We start from the raw sequence: 6,406 nt of genomic DNA, 5'->3' as shown, positions 1-6,406 counted from the left end.
AAGATAAGTATGAAGCTTTGGATCTTCCTGATGCTACTAAGATTACTGAGATTATAGAGAAATTCAAGGGAAAATATCCAAACATATCTTTAGGATGAAGATGAACAAAACCTAGATGCTAGAATTTCAGTTTTGACACTTAGAAAATTTTTGAGATTTTTGACTTAGTCGAGGTCCATAGCTTCGTAGGTCCGCAGGTCCGTAGGTCCACAGGTCTGTAGCTCCACAAGACCGTAGCTCCATAGGTCCACAGCTCCACAATTCAAAGGTGCAACGATAGTTGACTGCCAGTTTCAAAAATATCACTTTCCATGCATTGGAAATGCATTTTGATGGCATGTTAACTCCGACACACATCAAGTGAAAGGCCAGCTTTTATTTTTGATGTCTCCATGCACTTCTACTTTGACTAATGGCTTCCTCCTACTTTCTCTCTCATGCTTTCATTATTTTTGACATGTAAAGGCCTCATGCATCCAATTAATGAATAAAATATGGATGAAGTCCCTCTAAGCACCAGTTAGATTGATAGTGTGTATATATTTAGTTTTTTATTATTATTAAAAAGCATTTTATTGCATCAAGATATCTCTCACTCTCAAAAAAAATTAAGGAGATTGTAAAATATAAAAAGGGTTGCCGTTATTATGCAATAAAATTATGCGTTTGGTTCTAGCATTCGGAGTGTAGTTATTCTTGCCTGAATGTGGCATTATTTTGTGGATTTTATTCATGAGATTGTAATTGAGCCAAAGGTTTATTGCATTTTTCTGGTTGTGCGATCTTTTAGTTCTGGTGTTTGCTACAGATATATGAATTCCATTGATGTAACGAGCTTGAGAAGAAATTGCCCAATTGTGTCTACATAGCTTTTTGTCTCACATGAGCCCACTTTTCATGGCCTTGCAATTTGATGAAGAGTGAAACATCATTTGATTTGTTATAGATTCTCACCGACAATTGCATTAGTGGATTCTAGGAAGCACTGCTCTTGTTTTCATTAGTTTCCTACCGATTTCTTCAAAGGTTTAACTCACAATGTGTTATGTTCTATAGCTTATGTTCATTTAGGAATTTCACTTTCGAGTTATTTGATTTCAAGTTATTTTCTTTCAGTTTCATTATTTGCTTTGCTAACCCCCCTATTAGATTAGGACCTCATACTAGCTACATTGTTAGAGTTGCATTCATAAAAAAATAGAAAATTCAAAAACATTGTTCCTTTGGTGTGATATTTTTGAGACAATAAACAGATTTTACTTGATTCCAAGGTCATAGAGTTTTTGGAACCAGTAAAGGCCTCCTCGTGAACATTCACATTTATCTTCTACTGAGCGAATTTTGGTACGTCGCAAGACAAACACTAAACTTTGGAGTGGATCCTTAAAAACATTTACTTTTCAAGATAGGAATCACACTATGGATTCCTGTCATTGACCTTGTGCAAAATGAATGCCCAACAAAAGTGGCACTAGAAGGAGGACCACAATAAAGAACATACTATTAGAAACAAGAAAGATTTGATCAAGTTTCAAACATTTTGCACCCTTACAATAATCTACACTACGTAAAAAGTCCATAAATCATTTCTAAAATTTTAAAAAATTTAGGTCTACAGATCTACAGCTCCGCAAATCCACAGGTCCGTAGGTCCGCAGCTCCATAGATCTGTAGGTCTGCAACTCCATAGCTTCACAGGTCCACAAATCTCTGTGGTTCACAAAATTTAGAATAGTGAGGAAGTGTACTTCTGCAGAGGTGCACTTTTCCCAGAATTGATACAAGCTGGAAGATATTGATCCTAGATCCTCATTCTAGCAAGCATTAAGATCTTCACCAAGTGCCCAAGAATTTCTAGAGCTTACACATTTTCATAAGCCATGTAGTGATAGAGGAATAACCTAAATTTAGCCACTTCAATTTGACATTTCATCATCTTCTTCTACTCTGCCATCCATTCAACCACTAGGTGGACCTCCACATATTCCAACACTCCTATCACCATTCCAGCTGCCTTTAGGTCCACAAAATCCTCCGATGGCCTTTTTGGCAAATGCAATTGATTCACCCCTTAGCTTGAGAGGTGCCCTCCATGACCTTCCTAAGAATCTCAAGAAATTTTGTCCAAGGTTTATTTACAGAGAAACAAGAACATCCAAAGGTCATGTCAATATTTTTAAGGAAATTTGCAACCGGAAGCAAATTGCCAATGAAGATGTGGTTCTTCATTTATTCCCCTACTATTTGGGGGAAATTTCCTTCAATTGGTACATGATCCTACCGCTAGGATGTGTTGGAGACTAGGACACTTTTTTGAAAAATCATTTTTGGAACAATTCAAAATATTCATCAATCCAGCAGTGATACATCAACAATTTATATCAATAAAAAGGGGCCCAGCTAAAATAGTTTTACGCTTCAATCATCGTTTTCATATGGCCTACCACAAGTTGGAAACACCGTACACAATTTTGGCCGAAGCTGCCATCCAAGTTTATTTCAATACCATGGATCCTCTTACTACGATTTTTCTAAGTAGACTTCCTGTAGAAAATATTGACACATTGGACAAAGTCTTTGCAGAAGCAATCACGTTCACAAAGCAAGCTAATCCTAATGGAGGGGGAATGATGCTTCCTACGCAAACAGTTCCTATTATGCCAATGGTTCCTGTGGAAGCACCCACTGTACCTAGTCATTTCATACCTATGAACCCAGTTCCATTACAACAGGTACCCGCTCCACAAACTCAAGCGATAACACATCCAGGGTATGAACCCTCAAAAATAGCTTTCTTTGAACAAAAGATGACGATTCCTATGGAAGCAGATAATAATCTCCTTTTGAAAGTTGGTCAGATGAAGAAAACCATGGCGCAAATGAAAAATGATTTGACTCATCTTATATTGTCTCAAGGACAAAATAGAAACTTCTAGAGAAATAATGTTGGCCCCTACAACAACAATTTTGGTCAGAATTACAATAGGAACTACAACAATAATGATAACAACAACGCAGGAAACAACGGGGGAAGAAACAACTTCAATCCTCCTAATCACAACAATGGCTTCCAAAGACAAAACTGACAATGGAACACTAGACCAAATAATGCAAGCATTCTTGTCGATAACAACAACATTCAGTATGCCAAAATTAATCAGTATGATGATAGCCAAAATATGCCTAGCAATGATGGTGCATACTACAATGGTAATTAGGATGTGAATCAAAACCTACCAATGAATGATAATCTACCTCCTGTTCAATTCAATCCAATACTATTAGAATCTTATGATTCTACATAGAATGTACAAGTAGAACAACAAGAAAATGAAGAATTCTCGTTCCCTTTTAGTAAAGAACCCAATCTTCAAAATGATGAGATGTTTTCCTTTCAAAATGATAATTGAAACACATATAATCTCATAAACAAAAAGGATCCCTTAACCGATGGAATTCCTCCTAGTTTGCAACCAACCCCACCTGATCCTAGAGAAAGCAACAATCCACCACCGGTAAGGCCAGCCCAAGGAGGACCACAGTATCACAATCAAGTAAACAAACCAAAAATACTAAAGAACCCTACTTGGTCTACTGAAAAATATAACACGATTGAAGACCTGAAGAAAATAAAAGCCAATATGTCCATGTTTGACATGTTGTAGAATTGTCCACAACAAAGAGAAGCACTCATGAAGACATTAGATAATACAAAGGTTTCCCAAAATATGAATAATGTCCCCCAAAAGATGGTGTCACAACAAGTAAATGGTGTAGAAGAGATTCCTACTATGTTCAAGAACAAAGTCAAGGTACCCCCTTTTTTCTGAGCATAAGGATATATGGAAAGAATCTTCACAATTGTCTTATTGATTCAGGAGCTTCCTGTAATGTGATGCCATTATCAATAGCTCAAAGGCTAGGAGTTAATCATCAACCCTCTAACCAAGTGGTAATACAGTTGGATAAAATAGAGGTAAAAGTAATTGGAGTATTGAGAGATGTGTGGATATAGCTAACAGTTGATCCTCAGATCCAAGATATTGTTGACATACATGTGGTTGACATCCTAGAAACATACGGATTACTCTTGAGTAGAGAATGGACAAAATGTCTTAGAGGATGGTTCTCTATATATTTCACTCAATTATGGTTACCATGGAAAGGTTTGAACAATCAAATCAAGATAGATGCCGAGCCCAAACTGAAAACAATGATCACAAATTACAACGCCCCGAATGAGGTAACTTTCTTACAATCCGATTTGGGTTCATACAAAGTAATGGTATTGAACATGGTTCCAAACAAGACATATCAAGACCAAAATGAAGAACCTAAGGTGTCAATACCTAAAAGTGAGACTGTGACACAATTCATAGAAAGTATGGTGACTAATCTATAGTGTCTATGAGAGGAAGCTGACTCCAGTATCCTCCTCCTTCCAAGATTTTTTCGGTTGCACAAAGTTAGTCATTTAGAGTTTGAATATTCAGCATGCCAAGAAATAGTAGCAAAATTTTTGACACAAATAATGGGAAAAAAAAGTACAAAGACCTGAAGTGATGAAATTATCCAAAGTCAAAATTCAGTGAATTCATCCAACCTTCTTAAGCAAGCTGAAGAGGAAAGTGAAGATTTAAATGTATCATATAGTGATACCTCTTCAGATGGTAGAGGTTTATCTTCTCCTCCTCTTGGGATAATTAAAGTTCAGAGAAGAAGATGATATGTTAAAGGAAAAGGATGGACCTCATTAGTCATTCATCCTAAACCTAAAGTTGAGCAAATCACTGAACTAATAGGGGAAATTTAGGAAGAGCAAGGAAAACACACTCTTCTTCTATCCATGGGGTATGAAGGAGGTTCATCAAGCCCTACATGAAAAAATTTACAATGAGTGCCCACGAAACAGTCATTTAAGGCTCAAGTAAAAGAAAAGTTAAGGATGAATAAACACAAAGTCAGAAAACCCAAGGAAAATGCAATTTGGACACTCTGCTTCGATGGTTCCAGATGAAAATCAGGAGCCGGTGTAGGTATTGAACTAATCAACCCAAAAGGTAGGTCTTTCTATGCCGCATATTGATTGCAGTTTAGATGTACTAATAATGGCACAAAATATGAAGGCTGGATTCAAGGACTCCTCTTTGCATTGGAAAAAGGAGTCACTACTCTTATAATCGAAGGGGATTCTCAACTGGTGATAAGACAAGTAAAATCCATATACTCATTCAACGACAAAAGATTAATCACTTAAAAAAAAAGGGTATGGGATATAATGGATGACTTTGAAGCTCTGAACATCAAATCCATTCCAAGAAGAAAGAATGTGGTAGTAGACGCCCTTGCTATTTCAGCTAGCGCTTTACAACTAGTAGAAAGAACAAAGTTGAAAAGATTCTCAGTAGAATTAGTTGTTGTTCCTGCCATTCCTGACAATATCATAAACTTTTAGGTCTTCCAAGATGATCAACATATACTCAAGTTTATTATGTGTAGTCACCATTTCCAAGGACAAGAGATTGATGATACACCTAAAGACAAGCTTGAAGATGATGAGCTTGAGGATGATGATGGAATCCTTAATTTGAAAACCAATAGCATTTCAAAAGGGATGGTTGAACTTGAACACATCTTCGATTGTGACGAATCAGCACTCAATATAAGGGAAACTCAAGAGAAAGGAATCGAAGAATGTGACTCGTAAAATTTAGGTACTGATGAAGAACCAAAAATGGTGCAAATAGGAAAAGCATGCAATCAAAAGGAATAGGATGACATGCTCAAGTTTCTCATCGAGTATAAAGATGTCATTACTTGGAGCTATCAAGAATTAAAGACTTATGATCCTGAGATTATCACACATGACATCCCGTTGAAACTAGATGCTAAACCTTTCCGACAAAGACAACGACCAGTAAATCCAATAATCAAACCACTGATTATGAAAGAAGTTAAAAAAATATTGGATGCTAAGATCATATTCCCTATTTGTCATTCCACCTGGGTAGCAAATTTGGTACTTGTACAGAAAAAGATCAGAGAGATTCACCTTTGTGTTGACTTTCGTAACTTGAACTTGGCATCTTAGAAGGATAACTACCCTCTACCCTCATTAGATGAAGTGTTGCAAATTGTTATTGGTTCAAAGATGATGTCATTTTTGGATGGTTACTTAGGATATAACCAGGTGATGGTCGATGAAGAAGATAGGCTAAAGAATGCTTTCACAACCAAGTGGGGAACGTTTACCTACAGAAGGATGCCTTTCGGGTTGATTAATGCGGGAGCTACATTTCAATGAGCAATGGATGAAGCTTTCAAAGGATTGATAAATAGGTGTATAGCCATCTACATGGATGACTTGACTATCTTTTTGAAGAATCAAAGTACTCATATTGCTGAT

Source organism: Cupressus sempervirens, chromosome 10 (assembly GCF_028749045.1).
Source record: "Cupressus sempervirens isolate cs-2001-9-10 chromosome 10, ASM2874904v1, whole genome shotgun sequence".
NCBI lineage: Eukaryota > Viridiplantae > Streptophyta > Pinopsida > Cupressales > Cupressaceae > Cupressus > Cupressus sempervirens.
This window is presented reverse-complemented; position numbering follows the sequence as displayed.